Here is a 27,588-nt window from a genome sequence, read left to right on the forward strand (position 1 = left end):
CCATCGACGAACTGGATGGAAGTCTCCAATGGAACTTACTTCTCTCTTTGTTCCATTAGATTTAAAGACTCACCTAAGGATACTCATAACATGAGGAACAAATTGCTGGATGACATGTGCCTGGTAAGATTGTAGTGTGATAGAGTCAGGATTCAGAAAGAGCTCACTGGTCAGGATTCAAATGCTGACTCAAATAAATTAATTAGATTTTTCTGCACAAATTTTGGTTTAATTGGTTAACAAATACCAGTTTGCCAAAATCAGTTAGACAGTGACCAATTTGCTAAAAATCAGTTTGTCAAATGACCAATTTGCCCAATGATTAACTCATCAGATTAAATTTACCAATAAACCCAAATCTTTAAGAATTATTTATAAAGTTTACAACAATTGGTATTGAAGATTTCTGTGACATTGTAACAGATTGGTTTTCACTCCATCTTCATAGCAGAATTTTTACAGAATGTCCAATTTTTCAAAAGTTGATGGAGATAGGCTTAAATTTCCCATGAATATATTTAATCATTTTCAATGATTCATTCAAATTCATCAGTTTCAGCATCAGATTATCTTATATATTTGCCAGTAATATGAAAATTATATAAAGGGATCCAAACTAATCACATCAATATGAAATGCTGAATTTTTCTCACCAAATGCTAGAAATGCAAAATTAAGGCTTACATGCCAATTGAGGCTTTGTTGAAATGACATTCAAAAGGAATCAGAAGAACTCAAAAGTGGCTGGAACAATTCCATTATACTCAGACAGAAATTTTTGTCTATTTTGTTCACTGCTTTATCTCCACGCCTAGAACAGTGCCTGACAATAGTAGGCGCTCAATACCTGTGGAACGCAATGATAACATCAGTCATTTGGTAAATAGAATTTTAGCCAATTGGCTCTCAGTGAATTGATTTTTGGCATTTTGGCCTGCTCTCCTAGGCACCAACAAGAGCAAAATAACTTAGAGGCTTTTGTTGACTGTGTTTTCAGGGTACGTTGGGGTTTCCAAAGAAGTGGGGGAAATTTTAAGCTGCATAACTAGATAAACATGTGAAGATCAAGGGAGGGAGTTGTCCCATTGTCTCCAAGCTGGTCAGACCCACTTGGATTCTGACACTGCATTCTTGGAAGCACATTTAAGAGGTAACTTGACAGCCTGCAGCATATCCAGTGGAAGGTGACTAGGATGGTCTTACATAAAGAATGGTTGGGAAACTGGAAATAGTTAGACTGGAGAAGATTTAAGGGGTATGCAAGGGGTCTCTTTTAACATATGAAGAGGCTTCCACAGACTGTACTCTGACTTTCTTTTGTCTTCCCAAAGGGCAGATTAGATCAACAGATAGAAGCCATGAGAGTGGCAGGCCCTGCATCATCTGATTCCCAACCACATGCCCTTTCCTTTGTGCCTTATGAATTCTCCCTACCCCAGAGCAAGTAGAGATTGTTCTGTAAGGTTGTTGGAGAGGAGTCAAGAAGTTGTAAGGAGTTAGGGAATCAGAGCACCAGTTAGACCAGCTGGTCTCCAAGTTCCCTTTCAGCCCATATTAGAGACCAAGAATCTGGGCTCTTGAGTTAGACAGACCCATGTTTGGATCCTGGCTCTACCATTTACTAGCTGTGTCTTCATGTGATAGTCACTTGACCTCTCTGAGCCTCAGTTTCCTCATTCATAAAATGGAGATAGTAACAGTACATTCCTCATAAGTTTGTTGTAAGGGTTAAATAAAGTACTAGATGTAAAGCAGGTAATACCGTGCCTGGCATATAATAAGCACCCAACAAATACCTTACCTATTATTACGAATCAATGAAAAAGAATGTACTATGTCTACCTTTCTTTTTTCAAGAGGTGCTCACCAAGGTTTCAGTCTCACATGGTTAAAGAAGTCACTTCTAAGAGCTCACCAAGTTCTTCAGTGGGCAGGGAAGTTATTTTTTTGTTTTCAAAATAGCTGCTTCCACAGATGACGCCCAAATATATACACAACACTTCAGTCTTTGCCGTGGACTCCAGACTCCTGCTTTGTTCAGGGGTCTGAGCGGAATGGAGACAGGAAGAGGTGCTGAGACACAGTGGCCAAGGAGCCAGAGTACAGGCTGGGTGAAGCAGGAAAGTGGCCCCGTGAGTCATGGGCTGGAAAGCTCCAGCAGGGCCCCGGGCTCCCGGGCTCCTCACGCAGGGAGACATTTCCTGCTCCTTGTCCCCCTCCCCCAAGAGTTCCTTAAGACAAGGTCTTTCACTGAATTGTTAAAACCCAAGGGAAGGAGTGTTTTTAGTGTCTGCCAAGGCTGGGAATCTCCCAAGCCTTGAGATAACTGTGTGTGAGGCAAGTGGGTTGAGCTGGGCTACCTTGCCAAATTGGCAAAAGGAAGCTGGTAGCATTGAATTGTTTCCTCAGGGGTTGGAGGGGCTTAGCTAGCTAGTGAGTTAAAAAGCCAAGCGTCACTACCAAAACAGTCCTCCCACAGCACCCCCGGAAAGGGCAAAGACTTCACTTTGACTTTGGATAAGGTGCCCCATAATCCCCTGGGATTTGTACACTCCAGCTCCTTGTTGCATGAAGGTCAACATAGGAAGCGCTGGTCACCTGGGGAGAGGAGCTGATGTGGGTCACTCGGTCAGACGCAGCCTTTGACAGGTTTATGGAGGATGGAAGGCAGAGAAGAATCTCCTTCCTTGGCTTTGGCCTCCCAGCCGGTTCAGGTTGAAACCCTATCCAGGCCTCTCCTCAGGCCTGCAGGATGATTAGGCCCCAGATTTTCCTGGGGTCATTTGGAAACTGCACAGGCCCTCTACCATATGGCCTGATAAGAATCTCCCTTTCAGAGATAAGGAGCTGTTTAAGGGAATCTGAGGAAGCCGGGAGTTTGTTTCTATAAAGCTGCACAATGTAAGTGTAATCCCTACACAGATGTAATTAGCCTTTAAGCATATGAAGTCACGAGGAAGCGGTGCTCTGTTGGTTCATAAATTACTGTGTGTTCACCCAAGAGGAACCAAGGGTAGGTATCTTTTCCTGCCAGATCATCAGAATGGTGACTGATGATGGGTCAAGAGTCTGAGCTTACGGTAGTTTCAGCAACAACTAGGCTCCAAAGGAAGAAGGACCTGGGGGAGCCACAGCCATGAATGACCAAAGGCTCTTGGGCCTTTTGCTCTCCTGATATGGGAGGATGAAAGAGTCATCTCTGAGCGAGGCTTTGAAGAAATCATGTCAAGGCTCCGTATGGCAGCCAGCTCACTTAGTGTTTTCTGCTAACACAGGGCTTGGCTCTGTGGTGTTAGGTTGCCAGGTGATCTTGGTAAAGGCCTGTGCTCCCCTAGAACTGCCAGGTAGATGCCTGGCAAGGCCCTTAAAACTGCAGTCTGTCAGAAGGAAGGAGACTAAGTCTCATTTCTGGCCAAGTAGCTGGTAAACGGCCTTCACCTCGTGTACCAATGGCACCTCCATATTATTTCCATTGATTTGCTATACATAATAACAACAGTAACAATAATAATTATTAAGAGCTTACTCTGTGTTAGGCAGAGTACTAAGCAGTTATATATCTATTATGTGATGTATTTCTCATAACAACCCTATGAGCTTGGTACTAATATTATCATCAATTTACAGAGGAGGAAGCTGAGGTTTAGGCAGGTTAACTTATTTGTATACGGTTATATAGTTAGTAAGTAGTGGATCCAAGTTTTAGTCCCAGAAGCAGATTCAAGAGCTTAAACTCATAAGCAATACTTTAGGACTTATTAGAAACATCTGCCATTCCTCAGACTCCAGTTGGTATCAAGATTTATCAAAAATAAAATGTATTAGAAAAAGATGTCGGTAAAGCCCATAACAATATGCTCTTCTATACCCCGTCTCTTTGTCTGCCTGGTCTAGCCTAATCTTCAGAAATTCACTTGGGGCTTTTCTGTCATACTTGACTTTATGTTGTTTCCGAACTATTTGAGATGGTGAGAGAACAAAGCAATCAGTGAAAAGCACTTGTAGTCATGTCTTCCAGTGCCTTCAAATTTTACGGAGACAGAATTTTTCAGGCAAATCGCCAATAGTTGGAGTGGGATGCTGAGGAGATCCCTGCAAGTTAAAATTTGGATTTTTAAGAAAAACCTAGAAAAAGTCTCTTTCCTTTGAATTGGCCAGCCAGTACACCTTTAGTCAGGCTCTCTGGAGTTTGTGTGCCTGAGCAGGATAAGGAGTTTAAAAGTGGGTGGTTGGCATATGACCTTTTTGGGAGTTGACATTCTCTTTCTCTTCTGGTCTCCTCTATGCATCTTCCAACCAAAAATATTTGAACACTGAAAATGTCTGATCTAAGAATCCAATTTGCATTCAGTAGTGAGGGAAACTGTGATGTGACTGCTTAATGACGGAACTGCTCTCTTTAAGATGCTGGCTGGATCTGCAATCCACTGCCATGTGATGGACAATTCCCGGAGACTGAATCACTCTAAGTGGAAGCTTTAATGATTTCTCTTAAATGACAAGAGGCATTTAATTAAATGACAATTCCACCAGGCACTTAATTAAAAGTTAGTCTCAGGCTACTCCTGGCCTCGCAACCTGCTGGGGTTCCTCCAGCCCTGCACTGTAAAGTGCTGAGTCCATACAAGGAGACAGTATGACCGTCTTGAGGACCTAGCGTACCAGATGATAGAGTTTGTGCGACAGACTTGGGATGGCAAAACAGTGGGTGGCTTTGTGCCCAGCAAGGACCAAGTGGGACTGAAGAAAGGGTGACCAGGTCAGCCAGGCTATGCTAAGAGGAAAACATAGCTGACTCCATATCTTATCAATTGCCATTTTGTGTGATTTAAGGCAGCCCAGTATTAAATTTTTTTAGAAGTGTACGTGAAGGTGGAGTGGGGCGGGCATGGACGGAAATCTTAACGCCGTGGTACTCATTTCCAGAGTCCTCAGGAGATAAGGTCCCACAGGAGCTGTGTGGGGGCACTCAGGGTAGCCTTGCCCAAAGGAGAAATAATAATCACAAAGTGACCTTTACGTTTTCTGATAAAGCTCTCCCTCTTGCCTGCTGGCGGAAGCTGAGGAACATTACATTGGAGTTACGTGCTAAAAGCAGCTGGGAGTGTTGAGATAGACCACTGCAATCATTAACCTACTTGCTGGTTAATGGCACAAGGAAAACCATCGGTCGTGTGGTGGGCGGGCCCGGGTTCCCACAGAGATCCTGCCGTCTTGTGGGCGTGGCTTATTATGTTTTATTGGCAGCCCACAGCTTGCGTTAACTGTATAGCCGCCTCTGTGAACAGTTAGTCCCTGAGACGTGCTGAGTTCTCTCTTCTCAGACCCGTTTGCTTCCTAACGTCTGGTTAGATAGAGAGGTGGGCCAGTTTGAAAGTTGTCATTCTTACTTGTGGCTCTCTGATTTTTTTCTTTTACTATTTATCTCAAGAGATGCCTGTGCTCCCCGCCACCCCGCCACCATACCCACCAACTGTTCAGACACAGTGCTCTCGATGGTGTGTATTAAGAGTTGATACTCTGGTAGATTTCATTTCAGGAGCTCACTGAACTACTGTTAAGCAGGTACTATTTATAACAGTCTCCTTGCTGAGAGTGATTTAACGAATATACTTGCATACAAAAAACTTTTTGAAGCTTCTTGGAAATTTATAAAAATGGTATGTATGAAGATTCTAGACTCCTGTACTTTCCACAGTGTCCACCAAAAAAATAAGATATTCAAATATTGTATTCACTTGATAGTCATACCTAAACTCAATATTGACTAAGATACAGTGAAACTGTTGTGTTAAAGGTAACTCTTCACAAAATATTTTTTAACATAAAAAAACCACTTTTATGAAATGAGCAGAGTCATCCACATCCTTGATCCTTAACATGTTACAACTACACAAAGTCACATGGAACAGGCTTTGGGTGGGTTTTGTTGGGTCCTCAAGAAACAGACATCAGTAATGGTGCACTTTAGATGCCAAAGACCTTGGTCCCAGGAGGAAGCTATGTAGGAAAACCCCAGAGCGAACCCCTGCCTTGAAGGTTTAAGGAAAACAACGATGGACATGTCTGCAGAGGTGTCCATATCACTCAAATGTTTTCAGGTATAACTAACAGAAAACCCGGATTCAGATGGGTTCACCCTGGAAGACCTTGACTTTACCTTAAAATAACACGGGGATCAGTTGTCTTCTGATACACAGTGAAAGTTAAGAATCATGTGTTTAAACAATAAGAAAATTTATTATCTCACATAACAGGAAGTCTAGAGGTAGAGCAGGCTTCAGCAGCACCCAGGTTATTTCCATTTCCCTGCTTTTCTATCTTCGGTGGCAGTTTCAGTGTTACCCAGGAAGCAAGATGGCTTCAGTTGGTCCAGACATGACAATGTAAGAAAGATAAAGAGAAATCTCTCAGAAGCAAGCAAATGATCCCCACAGGAATGTACAATGCATTAACTTTAAATTGTCCCTGTCTCCATCTTCCACGTTAACTAGAATTAAAATTCTCTAAAATTAGTATTCTTTTTCAAAAATGAATTCTTATTTAGATGTAATAAAATATTTACCAATTTTTTGGTTTACCATTACTTTATGATTCGTTTCTTACTTCTGGTTTCAACTTTTTCTTGCATACATTTTTTTCATGAGGACTTAGGCATTAAAAACTTCCTCAAACTTTGTTAGTCTAAAGATGTCTTGAATGATAGTTTAGCCAGTTATACAATTCTTTCTGAACAATTTTTTCATAACTATGAACATATTATTCCATTATCTTCTGGATCCTATTTTTGCTAATGAGGAGTTTGCTATCTGTCTAATTGCCATTTCTTTCGAGAGAATGGGTTTTTCTCCTTTGCAGGTTTAAGGTTTTCCTTTTTGAATTTAATGTTTGTATTTCTGCTAAAACGAACACAGGTATAGATTTATTTTTATTTATACTGCTCAGAATCTAGTGTGAGGTCTTATTTATTTCTTTATTTTCAAAAAAATTCTCAGGTATAATCTCTTTGAATATTGCCTCTCTTCTACTCTCTCTGTTCTCTCTGGAATTTCTATTAGATGGACTGGAGATTGGAAATTTTCATTCTATCTTCCAGGTTTTCTTAATTCTTCTTTCATGTCTCTCATCTCTTGGCTCTCTATATGGCATTAAGGTAATTAATGTTTCTGTGCTTGGGTTTCCTCATCTGTGACTTGTGGATCAAATAGTTCTCATATATTATGGGTTTGTGGAAAGCGAAAATGAGTTGCAGTAGGCAGCCTCAAAGATGGTCTCCAGTGATCTTTCAGGAGAAAGGGAAGGAGAAGGAGATGAAGAAGAAAAAGGAGAAGGAAAAGGAGACAAAGAAAGAGAGAATGAAGTTATCATCCCCAATATTTTCTTTTTAAAGACATCCCTCAAGTCAAATGGGCAACAAAAGTGTTGAAGACAGCATGTAGTAATGAAGAATCCCCACGCTTGCTATTTGGAGATTCACCCAGAAGGAAGTTGGGGTCTTCAGTCCTCCTATCCCAATATATGAAGAAAGCTTCATAAAGGTCAACGTTTACAAAATAGCTTAAGATTAATGTTTTAAAGCATTACTTTAGCAACAACATGGGTGAATCCTATAGATGTAATGTTGGGAGACAGAGGCAGGTGACAAAAGGATACCTATGGTTAGAATTCTTATAGTTGAAATTCATTTGTATAAAATTCAAAAATAGGCAAACGCAAATTATATTGTTTTGGGCCATAGACATACATATTAAAACTGTAGAGAATGACCAGGAATTTTTTATCACTGAAAATTGGATAATGATGACCCCAGATGAGGAAATGGGGGAAGTTGATGTGGGAGGGTCATGTGGGGGTGCTTCTGGAACACTGGCTATATTCAACTTCTTGAATTAAGTCATTGTTCTCAGAAGTGGATCTCTTTTAGGATTTCAGTATTAAGATGGATATTAACTTTGTAATTATTATTTTAACTGTACATATAAGTCTTGCTCACTATTCTGGATTATGATATATCTCATATTAAAAAGAAAATAGAGAGGAATTTAATTTTTATTTTTGATCAATTTTCATATCTAATGATATGACCTGTGTTTTCAGGACTAGAACCCTGATTTATAACATTAAACCTGTGTAACATGAGAGTCTGCTTGTAACAGCTTGACATTTTGACTGTGGCCTAGAAAGCATGTGTCCTAACTCAGACCCATGTATTAGTAGGTATTCAGTTCTAAACAGGGTTCCGGCCGAGTAGGAAGGTTTTCAACATAGAGAAGAGGGACAATGACAGGGAGTGGTGGATTGCACTAGACACAAATTTTAGGTACTGCCTGATTCTCTGCAGGATGAGCTTCTTGCCCATGTCTGTGGTCCCTATGTCCCTGTATGGGTGCTATTCCTGTGCTACTGTTTAGGGATGGTTGTGACCAGAGCAGGAACATTTATATATGTCCAGTGTCCAAATAAACCTTCATTGGAGGGAAGAACAGGGCTCTGGAGTGTCCATTAAGGAAATGGAGAAACAACAAACCCCAGGAGCAGTCCTCTCATGAGAACAAATATCCAAAAACAAAACAAAACAAAAAAAAGAAAAAAAACGGTACTGGGTGGAGAATAATAAGGCCGGGGCAACTATTTCTACTAGAGGTAGGAAGAGCTTTCTGGTTTGGACAGGGTTGTATTTACTAGAGGGTGAGGAAGGGAGAGGCCAAAGGCCAGGGAGGATGTGCTTCCTTCCTTCTTTTAATTGTTTAGGTAGTTACTACACACACACACATCATGGTCTACAGGAGATGTTTGCCAAGAGTAGATTCTCCATATATGCACATGGGAAAAAGCAACCTAACTAGATAATAGTCTTCTACATTTATTTGTGTGTTGTATTGCACAGAGCAAATATACCTTATACTGTGCTAAGCACTGTAAATAATCTTTGGAGTCGAAGAGCTTATATGTGGATGCTTTGGATCTCTGGTGGTATATCCTTTGGTAAATTATTTATCTTGGCTAAGCACTGGTTTTCTCATCTCATTCTGACCTTTCAGGATTATTGCAAGGATTGGCAACAAGGTAAGGTGCTTCGCATGGTCCCCAGCTTTATAGTACTTGCTCAATAAATGGTAGTAGCAGGAGTAATTGTTGTTTTGATTGTCCTCTTACCCGGAAAACATATTAACCATCTCAACAAAGATATAAAATTGTGTATTTAATCAAGGCCTTGCTGGGAAGTTGTTTTCACTGGTGTTGAGTAGAGAGGGCAGTTGAATTGTGTGGATCATTTATTTTGAAAGTTACCCTGAAGTTTCCAGTAGGAGGGATCATCATTTATTCATTTATTTGTTCAACAAACATTTAACCAAGATTTTCATTATGCTTGACACTGTGCTAAGTGCTGGATATAAAATGGTGAGCAAGAAAGATGTGTTTCTACCTTCATGAAGTTTATAGTGCTGAGGAATATTCCCCTTGTATCTTTTATAGAGGCATAAAGGAAAATTCTTCGGGCTCTATGAGAATAACAAATCCTCTGAGAGGTCCATTTATAGACCTTATCCTCTCAATAGACCTCTCATTTGAAGTGTTTTTAGAAGCAATGCTTGCTGCTTTTGGGGATCCCACACTCAATCCAAACAGGCCAGCAGTCATGAACCAGCCATGGCAAATTTAGGCAAGGAAATCTCCTACAACTTCAGGAACCTGGGCATTTCCGACCTATTCTGGAAGGATTTGAAAACCACTTATAGATATCCTGTAAAATTCCATTCTACTGGGGTCTTTGTTCAGTCAGTTTTTATAGATGCATTTTCTTCTATCTATAAAGCGAGAATCACAGCAAAGAACTAGAAGCAACTCCCTAACTACTCCCCTCTGCCCACCTGCCCCTTCTCCTTTTCTAAAGAATTTTCTTGGCTCCTTTTCTTTTTTTTTTGAAAAATTTCCACCAACGTACTATGAAAAATTCAAGCTACAGCATAGCACTTTACAGTGAACACCTGTACACCCTTCACCTAGTGTCTACAGTTAACATTTAACTATATTTGCCTTATCGTGTATCTATCCGTTTATCCCTCTATGCATCCATTGATCCATCTTTTCTTTATTGCATGGCAAAGTAAACAGCAGACATCAGTATGCTTCCCCATAAATATTTCAGCTTGCAGAACATTAAGCAGAGTTCAGTATTTGTCTGCAGTTTTTAATTTTTTTTTTAATTTTGTTTTTTAGAGATTGTGACAGAGGATTTTTTTTTTTTAAAGATTTTATTTTTTCCTTTTTCTCCCCAAAGCCCCCCGGTACATAGTTGTGTATTCTTCGTTGTGGGTTCTTCTAGTTGTGGCATGTGGGACGCTGCCTCAGCGTGGTCTGATGAGCAGTGCCATGTCCGCGCCCAGGATTCGAACTAAGGAAACACTGGGCCGCCTGCAGCGGAGCGCGCGAACTTAACCACTCGGCCACGGGGCCAGCCCTGCAGTTTTTTATTTTGATGTAAAGTATGCAAACAAGAAAATAAATCTTTAGTACGTATTTGCTCATTTTGACAACGCATGAACCTGAATAACCCAAACCTCTTTCAGTATATAGGACAGTACCATCAGGCCCAGGAAGTTGTTTTATGCCCTTCCCAAGCAGTCTCTGCCGGCTCCCACCCCCACCATACTCAACTATAGTTCTGATTTTTTTCCAGCATAGATTAGTTTTCCCTGTTCTAGAATTTTGCATAAACGGAATCCCATAGTGTATATAGGTAACCCCGGTTTTTGAAAATTCACTTTACGCCACTTCGCTTTTACGAAAGACCTACATTAGTACCTGTTTTCATTAACCGAAAGAAATCTGAAGAGGATATTCACTTTTACGAAAAAAGGCGAAAAGTGAAAATAGCATTCAAGGTTTGCTTTGCAGCCTCCACTGTAGAGGCAGCGCGCACCTCCAGCAGCCTGAGTGGCGCCGCAAGCCCCTTCCCCGGGAACTGCACTCAGCATCTCGCATCAAGCCGCGATAACTGAACCGTGTCTGTGAGCACCGGTAATCTATCTTGATTATTTTGTGCCTCCTTTAGCAAGATGTGTCCTAAGGTAATTGCTTCTTCACTTCATGCAATTTCGGCTTGTGACAGGTTTCACAGGAACGCTGTGCTTTCTGACAGCGGGGGAAACCTGTACTCTTTGTATAAGGCTTTTTGCACTCGGCACAATATTTTAAAAATTCAGCCATATTGTTGTGTATTAGTACTTTATTCCTTTATATTACTGAGGAGTATTCAGTTTTATGACTATGTCACAGTTTGTTTATATGTTTTTCTGTATATTTTTCTATTGAACACCTGGACTGTTTCCAGTTTTTGGCTGTTATAATAAAGCCACTATGAACATTCATTTGCAAGCCCTTTGTGAACGTATGCTTTTATTTCTTTTGGGTAAATACCTACGAGTGGAATTGTTGGGTCAAAGGCAGATAAATGTTTAACTTTATAAGATATTCCTAAACTGTTTTCCAAAGTGGATGTACCATTTTACAGTCGCTCAATAAAGGCCTGAGAATTGTAGTTGATTTACATTGGGAACTGGTAAACTTTTTCTTTAAAGGGCCAGAAAGTAACTATTTTAGACCTTGCAAGCCATATGGTCTCTGTTGTAACTCCTCAATTCTGCTACTGTCTTGTGAAAGCAGCAATAGACAATTTATAAACATATGAGCGTGGTTGTGTTGCAATAAAACTTTATTTACAAAAACAGTGGTAAGCTGGCTCTGGCCTGCTGGCAATAGTTTGCCAACCCACCTATACGTCCTCACCAGCATTTGGGTCAGTCTTTTTAATTCTAGCCATTCTGGTTGATGTGAAATGGTATCTCACTGTGGTTTTAATTTGCATTATCCCGATGAACAATATTTTATGAAGCATCTGTTTCAGTCTTTTGCCCATTTTTTAACCGTTTATCATTGAGTTGTGAGTTGTAGGAATTCTTTATATTCTGGAGGCGATCCTTTATTAGATCAAATGAATTGCAAATATCTTCTTCAAGTCTGAAGATTGCTTATTCGTTTGCTTAGCAACATCTTCTGATGAGTATAAACTTTTATTGATGAAGTCCAATTTATCATTATTTTCCTATGGTTCATACTTTCGAGTTCTGTCTAATAAACTATTTCTTACCCCAAAGTCATGCGAATGTTTTTTACTTTCTTCTAGAAACTTTATAGTTTTTGCTTTTACATTGAGGCATTTTTGCATTTGCTGTGATATAATGGGGGAGGTTCTTTTCTCTCCATGCAGTTGTATAGTTGTTCCAACACTATTTGTTGAAAAGACACATTTGTTGAAAATCAGTTTGCTAAGTGTAGGTCTGTTTCTCACTCCTTTTGTTGCATTGATCTATTTGTCTATCCCAACAGCAATACCCATGCCAAATTGTTTAGATAGGCCCTCCTTTATAATATTGAATAAAAGAGATAAATATAGACAACCTTGCCTTGTCTCCAATCTTCAAGAAAGGATTCAATATTTTAAGATTAAGTAAAACGTTAGCTTTAAGTTGTTTGTAGGTGCTCTTTATCAGATTGAAAAGTTCCCCTCTGTGTGTAGTCTGTGGAGTTTATTTTTTTCTTTGAATTGGTATTAAACTTTTTCAAATACTTTTTCTGCATCTATTTAGATCATCATATGATTTTTCTCTTATTTTGTTAATGTGATGACTTATATTGATTGGTTTTCAAATGCTAAGATGATCTTACATTCTTGGGATATACCCCACTTGGTCTTGATGCCTTATAATTTTTATATATTGCTGGATTCATTTGCTAGTAAAGAATATTTGTGTCTAGGTTAATGACAGATATTGCTCTGTAATTTTTCTTTAAGTTTTGGTATCAAAACTTGTGGGAAAGGTTTTAATTACAAATTCAATTTCTTTAAAAGATATAGAGTTATTCAGATATTCTATTTCTTCTTGTGTCAGTTAAGTTGTGGTTTTCAAGGAATTTGTCCATTTCATCTAAATTTTTTAATTTATTAGTGTAAATCTGTTTTCCTCTTGGTTTCTGTAGGATTTTAGTGATGCGCCCTATTTCAGGTCAGATATTGGTAATTTATATTTTCTTTCATTTTTTGTTGGCCTGTCTTGATAAGGGTTTTTCAGATTTATTAATCTCTCTGAAGAATCAACTTTTGGCTTTGTTGATATTCTCTATTATTTGTCTATTTTCTATTTCACTGATTTCCACACTTGTCTTTATTATTCCTTCCATCTACTTATTTTGCTCTTCTTTATTTAGCTTCTTAAGGTGGAAGGTTAGCTCACTTATTTTATTCTTTTCTTACTTTCTAATATGTGTATTTTAAGCTATAAAAATTTCCCTAAAGTGCTACTTTAGCCATAATCCATAAATTTTGATATATTTTCAGTACCATTTAGCTAAAATATTTTCTAATTTTCCTTTTGATTATTTAGGGTTATTTAGAAGCATGTTGCTTAATTTCCAAAGATTTGGGGTTTTTTAAGATATGTTTTTGTATTGATTTTTAATTAAATTCTGTTGTGCTTAAATAACATAATTTGTCATATTTCAATCCTTTGGATTTTATTAAGATCTGTTTTATGGCCAACATATAGTCTGTCTTGGTAAATATTCCATGAACACTTGAAAAGAATACACATTCTATACTGTTAGGTTTGGTGTTCTATAAATGTTAATTAGCTTAAGTAGGTTGATAGTGTCAATTAAGTATTCTGTCTCCTTACTGATTTTTATTCACTTGTTCTATCAATTACTGAGGAATAATTGTTAAAATATTCAACTGTGATTGTGGTTTTATTCATTTAGTTCTATCAATTTTTGATTTATTCTTGTTTTATAATTGTAAAGCCCTGTTATTAGGCAAGTACACATTTAGGATTTGTTTTGTCTTAATGAATTGAGCATTTTATCATTAGGAAGGGTCTTTCTTTATGTTTAGCAATGTTTCTTGTTCTGAAGTCTACTTTACCTGAAATTAATATATTCACTTCAACTTTCTTACGATTAATGTTTACACATTTTCTTCATTCTTTGCTTTTACCCTGTCAATATCTTTCTGTTCAAAGAGTTTCTCTTGCTAACAGCATATAATTGGGTACTACATTTAATCCATCAGACAATTTCTGTCTTTATTTGAAGTGTTTAGTTCATTTATATTTAGTATAACTATCGATATGGTTAGCATTCTTTTTGTCTATTGCTGCATAACAAACCATCCCAAAAGTTAATGGTGTAAAAGAACAAGCATTGCTTTATGCTCACAGATACTGTGGATCAGGAATTTATAAAAAGCAGCAGCAATGGCTCTTCTCTGCCTCATGCTATTTTGGGCCTCAGTTGGGATGACTCCAGTGACTGGGAGTTGGAGCATCTGGGGCTGGAGAAGGCACATCCAAGATGACTTCTTTAGTCACGTAGCTGATGCCTAGACAGAGATGGCTCAAGGACAGGTTCAGCTGGGACAGTTGACTAAAGTGCCACTACGTATTCTCTCTGGGATGTCAGCCTCAAGGTAGTTGAAATTTTTATGTGCTGGCTCAGGGTTTCAAGGGCAAGTATTCCAGTGAAGAAGGCAGAAGTTGTATGATCCTTTATGACCTAGTTTCGGTCTTTTTTTCTCTTGGCTTTTCATGTTTGGAAGTGTCTAGAGTAACATTCTCAAGCTCAGAGATTCTTTCCTCAGCCATGTCCAGTCTACTCATGAGCCCATCAGAAGGCATTCTTCATTTCTGTTATAGTAATTTTGATCCTCGGCATTTCTTTTTTATTTGTTTGTAGAATTCTCTGCTTAATCATACATTTGTTCTTGCATTTGTCTCCTTTTTCCATGAAAGCCCTTAGCATATTAATCATGGTTTTTAAAATTCATGGCCTGATAATTCCAACAATTCTGTCATATCTGCTTCTGGTTCTGATGCTTGTTCAATCTCTCCAAATTGTATTTTTTTTGCCCTTTAGTATACCTTGTGACTTTTTGTTGAAAGGTGGACCTGATGTAGCGTGTAAAGGAACTGCAGTAAAGAGGCCTTTTGGAATGTGCTGGTAAGGTGTGGGGGCAGGGAGAGCGTTCTATAGTCCTGTGATTAGGTCCCAGTCTTGGTGAGCCTGTGCCCTGGACTGTGAACTTCGGTGCTTCTCAGTTTTGTTCCCTCCTTCTCCCTTAGATAGGACAGAATGTCTAGAGGGGACTAGAGTTGGATATTTCCCTTTCCCCAGGTAGATTAGGCTCTGATAAATCCCTAGGAGGTTAGGTTCAGGTAAAATAGTTTCTCTTGAGGGAAGGCCTTGTTAAGAAGAACAGAATGCTCTGGCATATTTCAAGATGGCTCCCTTTCCACTTTTCCTGCTGGAAGCACTAGGAGATATTTCTACAGTGTTCACTGTGAAGACCTGGTGAAGCTCCTAGAAGTAAAACTCAACACAAGTGTGGGAGTCCCCTATGACCGTATTTCCCTGAAGTTTTTTTAAGACTTTATTTTTAGAGCAGTTTTAAGTTCACATCATAATTGAGAGGAAGGTACAGAGATTTCCTATATACCCTCTGCCCCTGCACATGCATAGCCGCCCCCATTATCAACATCACTCACTGGAATGGTACATTTGTTACCAAAGATGAGCCTACATTGACACATCATAATCATCCAAAGTCCATACTTTATCTTAGGGTTCATTCTTGGTGTTGTATATTCGATGGGTTTGGTCAAATGTGTAATAACATATATCTATCGTTATAATATCATACGGAGTATTTTAACTGCCCTAAACATTCTCTATGCTTTGCCTATTCATTCCTCACCCCCCGACTCCTCCTGGCAACCACTGATCTTTTTGCTATCTCATAGTTTTGCCATTTCCAGAATGTCGTATAGTTGGAATCATACAGTATCCAGCCTTTTCAGATTGATTTCTTTCACTTAGTAATATGCTTTTAAGTTTGTTCTGTGTCTTTTCATGGCTTGATAGCTCATTTCTTTTTAGTACTGAATAATATTCCATTGTTTGGATGTACCACAGTTTATTTGTTCATTTCACCTACAGAAGGACATCTTGATTGCTTCCAAGTTTTGGCAATTATGAATAAAGTTACTATAAACAAATGTGTGCAGGTTTTTGTGTGGACAGAAATTTTCAGTTCCTTTGGCTAAATACTAAGGAGCATGATTGCTGGATTGTATAGTAAGAGTCGTCTTACTTTTGTAAGAAACTGCCAAACTGTCTTCCAAGGTGGCTGTACCGTTTTGAATTCCTACCAGAAATGTCGGTGAGTTCCTGTTACTCCACGTCCTTGTCAGTATTTAGCGTTGTCAGTGTTCTGGATTTTGGTCATTCTAATAGGTGTGTAGTGGTATCTTACTGATGTTTTAATTTGCATTTCTCAGATGACATGTGATGTGAAGCATCTATTCATGTGCTTATTTTCCATCTGTAATCTACTTTGGTGCGGTGTCTCTTAAGGTCTTTGGCCCATTTTTAAAATCATGTTGCATTTTCTTAAGGTTGAATTTTAAGAGTTCTCTGTGTATTTTGGATAACAGTCCTTTATCAGATTTGTCTTTTTCAGATATTTTCTCCCAGTCTGTGGACTGTATTCTTATTCTCTTGACATTGTCTTTCACAGAGCAGAAATTTTTAATTTTAATGACGTATAGCTTGTCAATTTCTTTCATGGATTGTGCCTTTGGTGTTGTATGTAAAAAGTCATTGCCATACCTAAAGTCATAGGAGAAAATCTAGATTTTCTCCTATGTTAACATCTCCTATGTTCTCCTATGTTATCTCCTATGTGTTCGTTTTACATTTAGGTCTGTGATCCATTTTGAGTTAATTTTTGTGAAATGTGTAAGGTCTATGTCTAGGTTCATTTTTTTTGCATGTGCATGTCTTTTTGTTCCCACACCAGTTGTTGAAGAATCTACCTTCGCTCCATTGTATTGCTTTTGCTCCTTTGTCAAAGGTCAGTTGGCTATATTTGGGGCCTGCTTCTGGGCTCTCTATTCTGTCCCCTTGATCTATCTGTCTATTCTTTTGCCTATACCACATTGTCTTGACTACTGTTGCTTTATAGTAAGTCTTGAAGTCGGATACTATCAGTCCTCCAACTTTGTTCTTTTCCTTTAATATTGTGTTGGCTATTCTGCCTCTCCTATGTATACTGTAGAATCAGTTTGTTGATATCTATAAAATAATTTGCAGGAATTTTGATTGGAATTGCTTTGAGTCTATAGATCAAGTTGGGAAGAACTGACATCTTGACAATATTGAGTCTTCCTATCTATGAACATGGAATATCTCTCCATTTATTTAGTTTGATTTCATTCATCAGAGTTTTTTAGTTTTTCTGATATAGATCTTGTACATATTTTGTTAGTTTTATAACTATTTTATTTTGAAGGATGATAATTTAAGTGATATTTCAAGAACATGTGCACAACTTTGAAAAGAATCTTATGAGATGGTCTTGGTCATCTGATGGAAGCAAGATAGCAGCTGGCTCAGCTGACAAGGTTGTGTATGTGTGGGATACCACAAGCAAGAGGATTTTGTATAAGCTGCCCAGCCATACTGGCTCCACCAGTGAAGTGGCTTTCCACCCTGAGGATCCCATCATTCTCTCATCATCCAGTGACAAGAAACTGTATATGGAGGAGATTCAGAGAAGATATGGAATGGAAGACTCTAGGCTAGTTGACCTTGAGACGTCAAATTGCATAAGTGGAATCAAATGGTGCCCAGGCCGACATACTCCCTTCAGATGATGATCATTACTAGCAAGAAATAAAGAGGTGGCCATATTCCAATGACCACATGTATCCCATTTCACTAGAACGATTAAGGAAAGCTTCCAGAGGCCTCTAATAACCACCTGCCAGATTTCAGGGACTGGTTTGTTTTTTCCCCCTTTGTTAAAAAAATAAGTTTTCTTCAAAGGGAAAGACATTGGTTGGTTTGTAGTTTCCTGTTTTCTAATCCAAGCTGAAGATAGGGAACGTGACTGAAATGTGTTCACTGGAGATTTTTTTTTCAATAACTGACTTGTGTGATATTTTCTGTCTGTGCTTCTTTCTTTCTGTGTTTAATTTTGTATTCAGAGCCAAATATACACCTTTTTATGAGGCAAGAATAAATTGTGCTTTTAATTTCAAATTCCACTTGTTCATTGTTGGTATATAGGAAAGCAATTAACTTCTGTATTTAGCCTTGTATCCTGCAACCTTGCTATAATTGCTTATTAGTTCCAGGAATATTTTATCATATTTTCTTCATAGAGGATCATGTAATCTGAGAACAAAGACAGTTTTATGTCTTCTTTCCCAATCTGTATACCTTTTATTTCCTTTTCTTGACTTATTACATTAGTAGAACTTCCAGTATAATGTTGAAAAGGAGTGATGAAAGGGAACATCCTTCCCTTGTACCTGATCTTAGTGGGAAAGCTTTGAGTTTCTCACCATTAAGTATGTTAATTGTAGGGGGTTTTTCTGGGGTTTTTTTTTTTTAGGAAGATTAGCCCTGAGCTAACATCTGCTGCCTATCCTCCTCTTTTTTCTGAGGAAGACTGGCCCTGAGCTAACATCCGTGCCCATCTTCCTCTGCTTTATATGTGGGACGCCTACCACAGCATGGCTTGCCAAGCGGTGCCATGTCTGCACCTGGGATCCAAACCGGCGAACCCCGGGCTGCCGAGAAGTGGAACGTGCAAGCTCAGCAGAGCCACCGGGCTGGCCCCGATTGTAGGTTTTTTGTAGATAGTTCTTATCAAGTTGAGTAAGTTCTTCTCTATTTCTAGTTTGTTGAGAATTTTTATAATGAATGGGTGTTAGATTTTGTCAAATGCTTTTTCTGCATCGATTGATATGATCATGTGATTTTTCTTTTTCACTCTGTTGATGTGATGGATTACATTAATGGATTTTCAAGTGTTGCTCCAGCTTTGCATGCCTGCGACCCCTGGAGGTTTTAACTCTCAGAGTTGTCTACGCTCAGCTTCCAGCAGTTTGTCAATTACAGTTCAGGATTTTCTACCCTAGCAGTGGATCCCACAGAGGCTTCTGCTTGTGAATTTCTGCTCCAATAAGTTGTGATTCTCTGTATTCACCTGTTTCTCCAATTTTGGGGGCAACATTTTGCCCTGCAACCTCATTTTCTCTGACAAATCTAAGGAGAATTGATGCACTGAGATTTTTTCAGTTTGGTCAACTTTTTACTTGTTGTTAGGACTGAGTGGTGACTTCTTAAAGCTCCTTGCATGCTGGACTGGAAACTGCAAGTCCATTGCCTGTTTTCGTCATTCTTTTTTCCTTCCTTTATCCAAGAGTCTGTCTGGTATCATTTCTCTTTAGTCTGAAAATTTTTCATTAGTCTTTATTGTTATATAGGTCTGCTTGCCGCAAATTCTCTCAGTCTTCTTTTGTCTGAATGTCTTTATTTTACCTTCATTTTTAAAGAATTCTTTTAGTTGGATATAGAATTCTATGGTGACAGTTTTATTTCCTTTAAAGATGCCTGTTCCATTGTCCTCTGATTTGTTTTCTGTCTCGCGTAGTTTCTGGTGGGAAAGCAGCCATCATTCATATCATTGTTCCCAGTATATGTCTTTATTTTTCTGGTTGCTTTTAAGCTATTCTCTTTCTCTTTATGTATCAATTTGACTATCATGTGTCTCGGAGGGATTTTCTCTATATTTATCTTGCCAAGGGCCTTTTTGAACTTCTTGGATCCATGAGTTGATGTTTTCATCAAATTGGAAAAATTTCAATTATTATTTCTTCACGTGTTTTCTTTCTGCCTGCTTCTCTCTCTCCTCCTCTTCTCCCACTCCAATTACATATTTGCTAGAAACTTGATATTATTCCATGGTTATTGATAATCTATCCATTTTTAAATCCTTTTTCTTTCTTTCCTTCAATTTGAGTAATTTCTATTGATCTTTCTTCCTATTCACTGATCCTTTCCTTTGTAATGTCTAATTGCTACTCATAACTCCCCAAATGTCTTAGATATCATATTTTCCTTTTTTTTTAGTGCTTGAATAATTCTCCTGAAATACTGAATGTTTTAACCTATTATATCCACTTTTTTCCTATAAATTCTTTAACATACTTATAATAGTTGTTTTAAGGTCCTGGTCTAGTAGTTCTAATAACTGGGTCACCTTTGGATCTGCTTCTGTTGACTGTTTCTACCTCCTAACCTGAGGTGTAAGTTCTCTCATGCCATTTTTTTTTTAAAGATTTTATTTTTCCTTCTTCTCCCCAAAGTCCCCCAGTACATAGTTGTAGGTCCTTTTAGTTGTGGCATGTGGGATGCTGCCTCAGCATGGCTTGATGAGTGGTGCCATGTCCGCATCCAGGATCTGAACCTGCAAAACCCTGGGCTGCCAAAGCAGAGCGCAAACTTCACCACTCCGCCATGGAGCTGGCCCCATGCCATTTTTTAAAATGTCAATTCTCCCAGGATACAGCTTTTGCATTGGTGTAGAAAAAACTCCAACATGATCTGAAATGTCAGTGAAGCCTCTTTTCTGAAGCCTCTTTTTACCTAGGAGGTGGAAGAAGACAGAATCCCACTGGAGTGGGCCCAGAGATGGTGGAGGCATTTGGATGGCTCTAGACATCTGAACAGTCTCGGCTTTTAAGTGTGGGGATTTTCTGGCTTCAGTTCTAGACCCTATCTTTTCCTCACTCTACGTACTTTTACTGAATGATCCTGTCCATTCTTATGATTCTAATTATCATCTATATATTAATGAATTACAAAACCGTGCCTATAGTCCAAATCTTTCTCCTGAGTTCCAGACCCATATATCCACTGCATACATTTCAACCTGGAGATCATAAAGGCACTTCGAGTTGAGTGTGTCGAAAACTTAACATGCATACACATTCTCTCTCTGTGTGTACCTCTCTCTTGCCAGACTTTAGGATATCACAATAAAAATTTATAAAATATTTTATATAAAATCATATATATAATTTTTTATAGTTTTGAAAAATATTTAGGTACTAACATTAAATTCCTAAGGTATCATTTCTTATTAAAGTATGTACTTGGAAAATTAAACTAACGTCCTACATTTACATCATTTTACATTAAAATTTTTTCATTATTTAACATTTAAATATCTGTTACTTATATCATCAAAAATTTTAAAAGCCTATTAAGTGAAGTCACTGCCCAGGAGAGAATAAGATTTGGAGGGAAAATAAGTGATTGTTTTCAAAGTGTGTAAAGGTATAGTGTGCAGAAATCAATGCAATATCTCTTTGCCACTTCATCCAAAAATCTAAAAAAACTTCTGTTAACCTCACTGAGCTGTTGTGAATTGGTAAACTCTGTGAAAGTAAAGTATGATATCAGTAACATTGTTATCACCAAAACCTGAAAAGACAAGATTCTTTGTTGTAGTGTATCCCAGGAAACTAAAGGGAGTATGTCACTTTCCTTAGCCTGGGGTGTGACACAGTCCCCCCGAATGATGCACAATGGCCAATGGGAAATCTACAGGTAAAGCCATCATATATTTCTCCTGGAGTGAATTCCTGGAAAAGACATCCTTTTCTTTCTTTCTTTAAACAACACAGGTGCAATTTGAGGCTAAGGTAGGAGTAGTTGGATTAGGCTATTAGAACAGAAGCACTTGAAACAACAAAATTCTTAAAAGCCTTTTCCAAAATTTGCCTCTGATTCCCATGCTCTTCTCCTATTTTGCGCCTTTAATGAGCATGACAACAAAGACTTGGTGTTTGTCTCAAAACTTCCCCGGAGAAATTGCAAGTCCTGCACCTGGGAAGTCTCTTAGCTTTCTCTCATTAGACAATCTAATGTGTGTCCTGGGAAAGCCAGCCCCAAGGGACCAGACTCAGCCTGCACCCATGTCTCCAGAACTGGTTTCACAGGCAGACTTTGTTCTTCCATGGGTCAATACAGTAGTAGAAAGAGTGGAAAAACACAAAGTCTGAAGTCAAAGCGACTTGTATTCAAATTCCAGCTCCAAAACCCATTAGCTGCATAACCTTACGTAATTCTTACCTTCCCTTCTCTGAAGAAATGGAAGTAATAGTACCTTCCTTGCCTGCTTGTTATGGTAATTAAATAAGACATTCTAGGACCTGATATATAGCTGGTGCTCTGTAGATGCTAATTTTCTTCCCCACCCCTTTTTCTTTCTGCCTCTAGGTAAATTATGGGAAAGAGTGGTAAAAATAATCAGCTACAGCCACAAAGACATTAGTGAAAGAAAGGTCTGAGGAAGTGAATATTGTGCATGTTTACATTTTTATTCTTTGTTAATCCTATAGTTTGGTATGGAAAGAAAGAAGAAAATTATGTTTTCCTACTAAAGTTGCCCACTTTCAGCCGAATCCAATCTGTTTTGCAAAATTCCTCCAAGCAGAGAGCAGCATCTTGCCCCTGCTTTTCCACAGGATACCTCAAACTCTGGGAGTGTGCTCCATGCAGGAAAATTGCTTTCTGTAGGCATCCTCTGTACCGGCGGAGGATAGAGCCTGGAAAACACTCATGGAAAAACAATCAAGTTGACAAAGCCAAGGATATGATAGTGACTCAGGTTTTTCTCAGTTCAGTAGCAGCCACTCTCCACATTCAGCCTAAAGGGAAAGAGGGGCTATATGAGGAAGGTGAATTTGGAATATGAAAGCAAAGGATTCCTGATATTTATATACACATAAACTTTTTTTTTCAGTGGTTCACACGGAAATTCAAGAACAACACCGCTCTTCTGAAAGCTATTTCAGGATTCCACACGTCTTGTTGACATTTGGATACAAGGTTAAGCAGTGGTGTGCTGGTAAGCTGGCTCTCTGGGGGATGGGGGGGACCCTATTTGCGGCACTTGCTGATTTCCATGGTGTAAGTCCTGCCACCACGGCTGATTATAAGCTACCAACATGATATCACTGAGTGTGAAGTTGGGAAGAGCCATGAATATCTGGCTTTCTTGAGTTGCTGCAAGCTGGCTCCAGCACAACACTGAGCTTGAGGCTCATGATTAGGAGTCATAGCTATTGGCAAATTCAACACTTGTTGAAAATAGACATCATCGAGTTCTAGAATTCACTGCCTCCTGTTCTATGGCCTCATTTTGGTCATTGTTTCTCCAGCTTTTTGAAGCGGCTCAGTAAATCTCACCTCTGTGGACCCCAGACCCTTTGACTTAATGAAGATTGATGTCTTCATTAGATTTTGAAAGGAATGCTTGGACATTTTATTACCTGGTTGCTGGTGCCTAGTACTCTCTGTTCCATGGCCCATCTCCCCCACCTTCTGTGACACATTCCTGAAAGGGCTCCAGGAAAAAAATGTTACAGCCTTGGCAGATCAGCGTTTTGAATTATGCAATGTCCTTCCTGAGAAACCCCGTTCTCCAAAGGCAGTCATTCTGAAATAGGAGCAAGAAATGGGGGTACAGGCCAGCCACCGGGAAGGCAGCATCGGAAGCCAGGTGGCGGTGAACTGAGACAGAATAAATCTATGGGAAATGGCATCCATGCCTATCTCACCAGTTTTATGGGTCTTGAAAAACTGTCGCAAGTTTCATCAGAAAGAAGGAAAGGGTGGTTACTTTTCCAATTATTCCACTTTCATTTTAATTATTTTTCACCCCTTACAAATAACTTCGCAAACATTATCTCATTTGCTCCTCACAGCAAGCCAATGAGACATAATAATAATATTGTTAATATAATAAATATATAATACATTACACGTAATGTAATGGTATAATATGTAATCTAAAATAATAAAAATCGATAATAATGTGATAAATATGATTATTTCCCCTTTACAGCTGAAGACATCGAGACTCAGCAAATATAAATGACTTGCTTAGGGTCAACAGATGTTAATGACCGTGGAGGAACTTGAACTCCATCCATCTGCTGCCAGGCTGGAGCTCTCTCTATACCAGCCCGTGTGTATTTGCGGTGATGGAGGTTTCCATCAGCTCTGATTGTTTCATCATGTGTGCTAGGTGGAATCACAACTATCAGAACGTTTAAACAAGTCCGAAGTTATGCTGCTGTCCGAGGAGTTTCCACAGGCTCCTGGGGCTCAGATGTTCTCTGAGGTGTAGTTCTGGAACACCCACTTATCCAAGGCTGGCAGGGAAGGAGATAGCCTGCAAAAATTAAATGCCTATGTAATTGTTCACATACGTTAAGCTTCCAAGTTGTGAATGAAATCTTTTAAAATTATGTTGCACATCACCCTGTGTTCTTGATAGAATGCCAAACATAGCTTATTTAACCTTTTCTTATTGTCTTAGAGCACCATTGTAAATTTCAATTTGTTTTAGACTTCAGTTTACAACCCGCTAAGGCCCTAGGCTACAAGGTTCCAGACCGCTATGCTTTTTGGAGTTCCTGTTTGTTTTTTGCTTCGATTGGTGCACTCATCTTTCAGAGTCATGGCACCCTCTTCTAGCTCCCTGTTTCTAATCTGTTAGGGAGTGAGGAACCAGTCCAGATAACAACGTTGATTAGACTGGTTGGTCCAGCAGAAGTAGATAGATTTTAAATAAAGGCTTGGATAATTCTTCTAGGGGTAAACACTTTCTATCATCTTTATTTTTAGGAGTATGGTAGGGGTTTTTGCTGTGCTGCTCAGATCCTTTTATAAGACCGGTTGTCTTGTCACTCAGTTGCTGTGAGTGTTGGTGACCAATGACTTCTAGCCGCACCCTTCACTGAAGACTGGCTCTTGGTCCCCGGGAGCTCCTCCACCCAGAAATGCCTCTGGGTATGGCCTGCAGCCAACTATTAACTCAGGGGGATAGAAGCCCCGTCCCTCTGCCTGGAGGTGGGACAATTCTGAGGCCATCCTTGTTCTAGAAATTCCCACAGGATTAGGCAGAACCTGGACTGCAGCTGCACCCACACCCTCACTTTGCTTCTCCCATGCCCTGTCTTGCTTCCCTCACTCCCTGTAAGTCTCCCTGTGAGCACTTGCACAAGACTCCCCATCCCAGCCTGTGATTCCAGGGACTCCAGCCTAAGAGGCTTCCCCGCGCCCCTGCCGTTCATACTCTCAGCTGTATCCCGGAGAGGTAAGGGAACAAAAGACCCTTGTCCTCCTCCCTATCCCTTCCTTCAACCTAACGTTAAGAGAGAAGGGTAGCCTAATAATGCAAGAAAGAATGTGTAATGAGAAAAAAGTTATTTTTGCAAAAGATATATTAGAAATCCATTCATGTGTCAAACTCTGACTTAAAGCCTACCTTATGAGTCACTGGACTAGGGTCTGAGAATACAGACGTAAAAGACACAATTTCCCTTCACCTCGCCCTTTTGAGAAGCACACAGTCTGATGAGGAAACCAACAAGTAAGCAGGACAATTACCAGACATCATAATAAATGCTGTTATTCATGTCAGAACTCATTCATTCATTCAAGAAATCTTTCTTAAGCGTCTACTATGTGCTAAACTTTTGGGGGTCTAAACAACCCAGAGGAAAAGATTGTAGAGTTAAAAGGCCGGAGAAGACATGATCATTTTTTACATTGGAAATGATACCGGAGCTGGTTCTGATGGAGTGAGCGAGAGTTTCCCAGGTGAAGAGAGTTAGGGACGGTGTTCAGGGGGCAGGACAAAGTCTTGAAAGAGTGTGGTGTCTTGGGAGTGGGGGACTTGGGAGAAGTTTGTCATGGCAGGAGATGAAGGAAAGAAGGCAGAGAAGAAGGCAGGGGTGGAGGTGAAGAGCTTTATCTGCCAGGCTGAGAAGTTTGGGTTTTATCCTTGTAGGAAATTTGAAACCAAGAGAGCCTTATGAACCTAGGAATGTGTCCCAGGCCATTTCACTAGGAACATGACTGTCATCTACAGGGAGAATGGGGCAGGGGGAGGGCTGGGAGCTCACAGCTTGACAAGCAGATGCCTACATCAGGCTTTTGTGTGCAGTGCCCCAACTGCACAATGGTATACGACAGTCCTAGTGACCTGTGACATCACGGCTTAGCTATGGTGCCTGTGGCCCAATCTACGTCTCTGCCAGGAAGAAAAGAAAGAATTCCTTAAGTTCTCCATCTTGAAAATGTGACCTGTAAAGAACTTGAAATTCTCCTGCTGAGTGATCCTTGCCTTAGAGGCAGTTAGCTATGTATATATGACTGGATAGGATCGAGAAACATCCAAGAGAATCTTTCCCCAGACCCCATACTCCGCCATCATTGCCGGAAAGGCCACAACTGTAGATCCAGCCTTTATGACCCACCAGGCTCTCATCCAGCCTGGGCAGTGGGTATCAGCAGAGAGGAAGGGGCCAAGAAGAGAGATTGTGAGCTCGATGTGGCACAGTGGGGACGTGGAGGTAGTGGGGACGGGGAAGGGCACTGATAGAGAGGGAAGGAGCAAGAATCAGAGCTTGAGGGAGGTGATACATGTACATTTTCCTTCCTTTACAATGCTGCAGTGGGCAGGTCCTGCCTGCTCAAATTTATATAAATAACACTTAATATCAAGTATTTTGATTGTTTTATTGTGGGGAAAATTGATTTTCCCCAAGAACAGATTAGGTCATTCCTGCCTTTGTTCATATTTGCTGTAATAATAACAACAATAAATGAACATGGTTTGAACAGTTATTATATGCCCGGCATTGTGCTAAGAGCTTTGCCTACATTTACCTTGTTCTCCCGAAAACCTATGATGGAGGTATTGTTAGTACTCACTCACTATGGAGTAGGAAAGTAAAGCCTAGAGAGCTCACTAAACTTACTCAGAGTCACACAGCTGGTGCGTGGCATACCCAGGTCAATCCGCCTCAATCCAATGTCAATACTTACACTACTGTGGTGCTATATGGCTTTCCCAGCATTGGCTATTTGCTCCTTTCTCCACCATTTCAAATGTTTTTCATCCTTCAAGGCCCATTTCAAGTTTCCTTCATTCACTTAACTGATGTTTTTGAGCACCTTCCACGTGTATTGTGTCCTAGTCCTTCATGGAGCTTTCCCTCACTGATTTCTACCTTCCATAAACACCTTTGAGTCTTTAAGGTAGGGAGCAAATCTTATTATGAATACATTTGTATTGTTCTCTAAATGTTTTTAGTGGTTTTATTTTGTTTTCTCTCCCCAAAGGTTTTAAACAACCTCCAGGTCAGGATCAAGTCTTCAAGGTCCCCATCTTCTCAACAGCACCCAACACAATGTTGGGCCGATGCTTCAGGAAGCCCCTGACTCAGCTCATCCAGTGGCTGCATTTTAAGGAAGAAGAAATGCATGTGTGGATCTGATAAGGTCTGAGTGATATCTGGAGAAGAAGATGCCCTATGAGTGACGATCAGCTCTGTTTATTACTTAAATCCACAGCAGCAAGCCAAGATAACTGTCGCAAAGTCTGTGGACAGAAGTTCATGAAGATCATTGCTTGACAGGTCAGGGTAAAGGTCTCTTTCTTTCAAAATATGTGAAGGGGCAGGAAACGTGTGCACCAGGTGTTTTGTGTTCATGGCTGCCTGGGAAAGATAATTCTGTCTGCTTGATAAGAACATTGTGCTCTACACATCAGGTTGTTTTTCCAGGAGCTATTTTCTGCCCATAAAAACGAGCATTGCTGGC

The 27,588-nt window shown here is 39.6% G+C and overlaps 1 long non-coding RNA gene across 1 annotated transcript; it reads left to right on the plus strand.

Moving 5' to 3' along the window:
• The first annotated feature begins 57 nt into the window (after nt 1-57).
• Nucleotides 58-27,100, plus strand: LOC139044866 (uncharacterized). The gene is made up of 3 exons (XR_011502229.1): nt 58-123; nt 22,715-22,819; nt 23,819-27,100. It is a non-coding gene; the product is annotated as an uncharacterized lncRNA (long non-coding RNA).
• Nucleotides 27,101-27,588: the final 488 nt, after the last annotated feature.

The sequence above is a fragment of the Equus asinus genome, chromosome 3 (assembly GCF_041296235.1).
Source record: "Equus asinus isolate D_3611 breed Donkey chromosome 3, EquAss-T2T_v2, whole genome shotgun sequence".
NCBI lineage: Eukaryota > Metazoa > Chordata > Mammalia > Perissodactyla > Equidae > Equus > Equus asinus.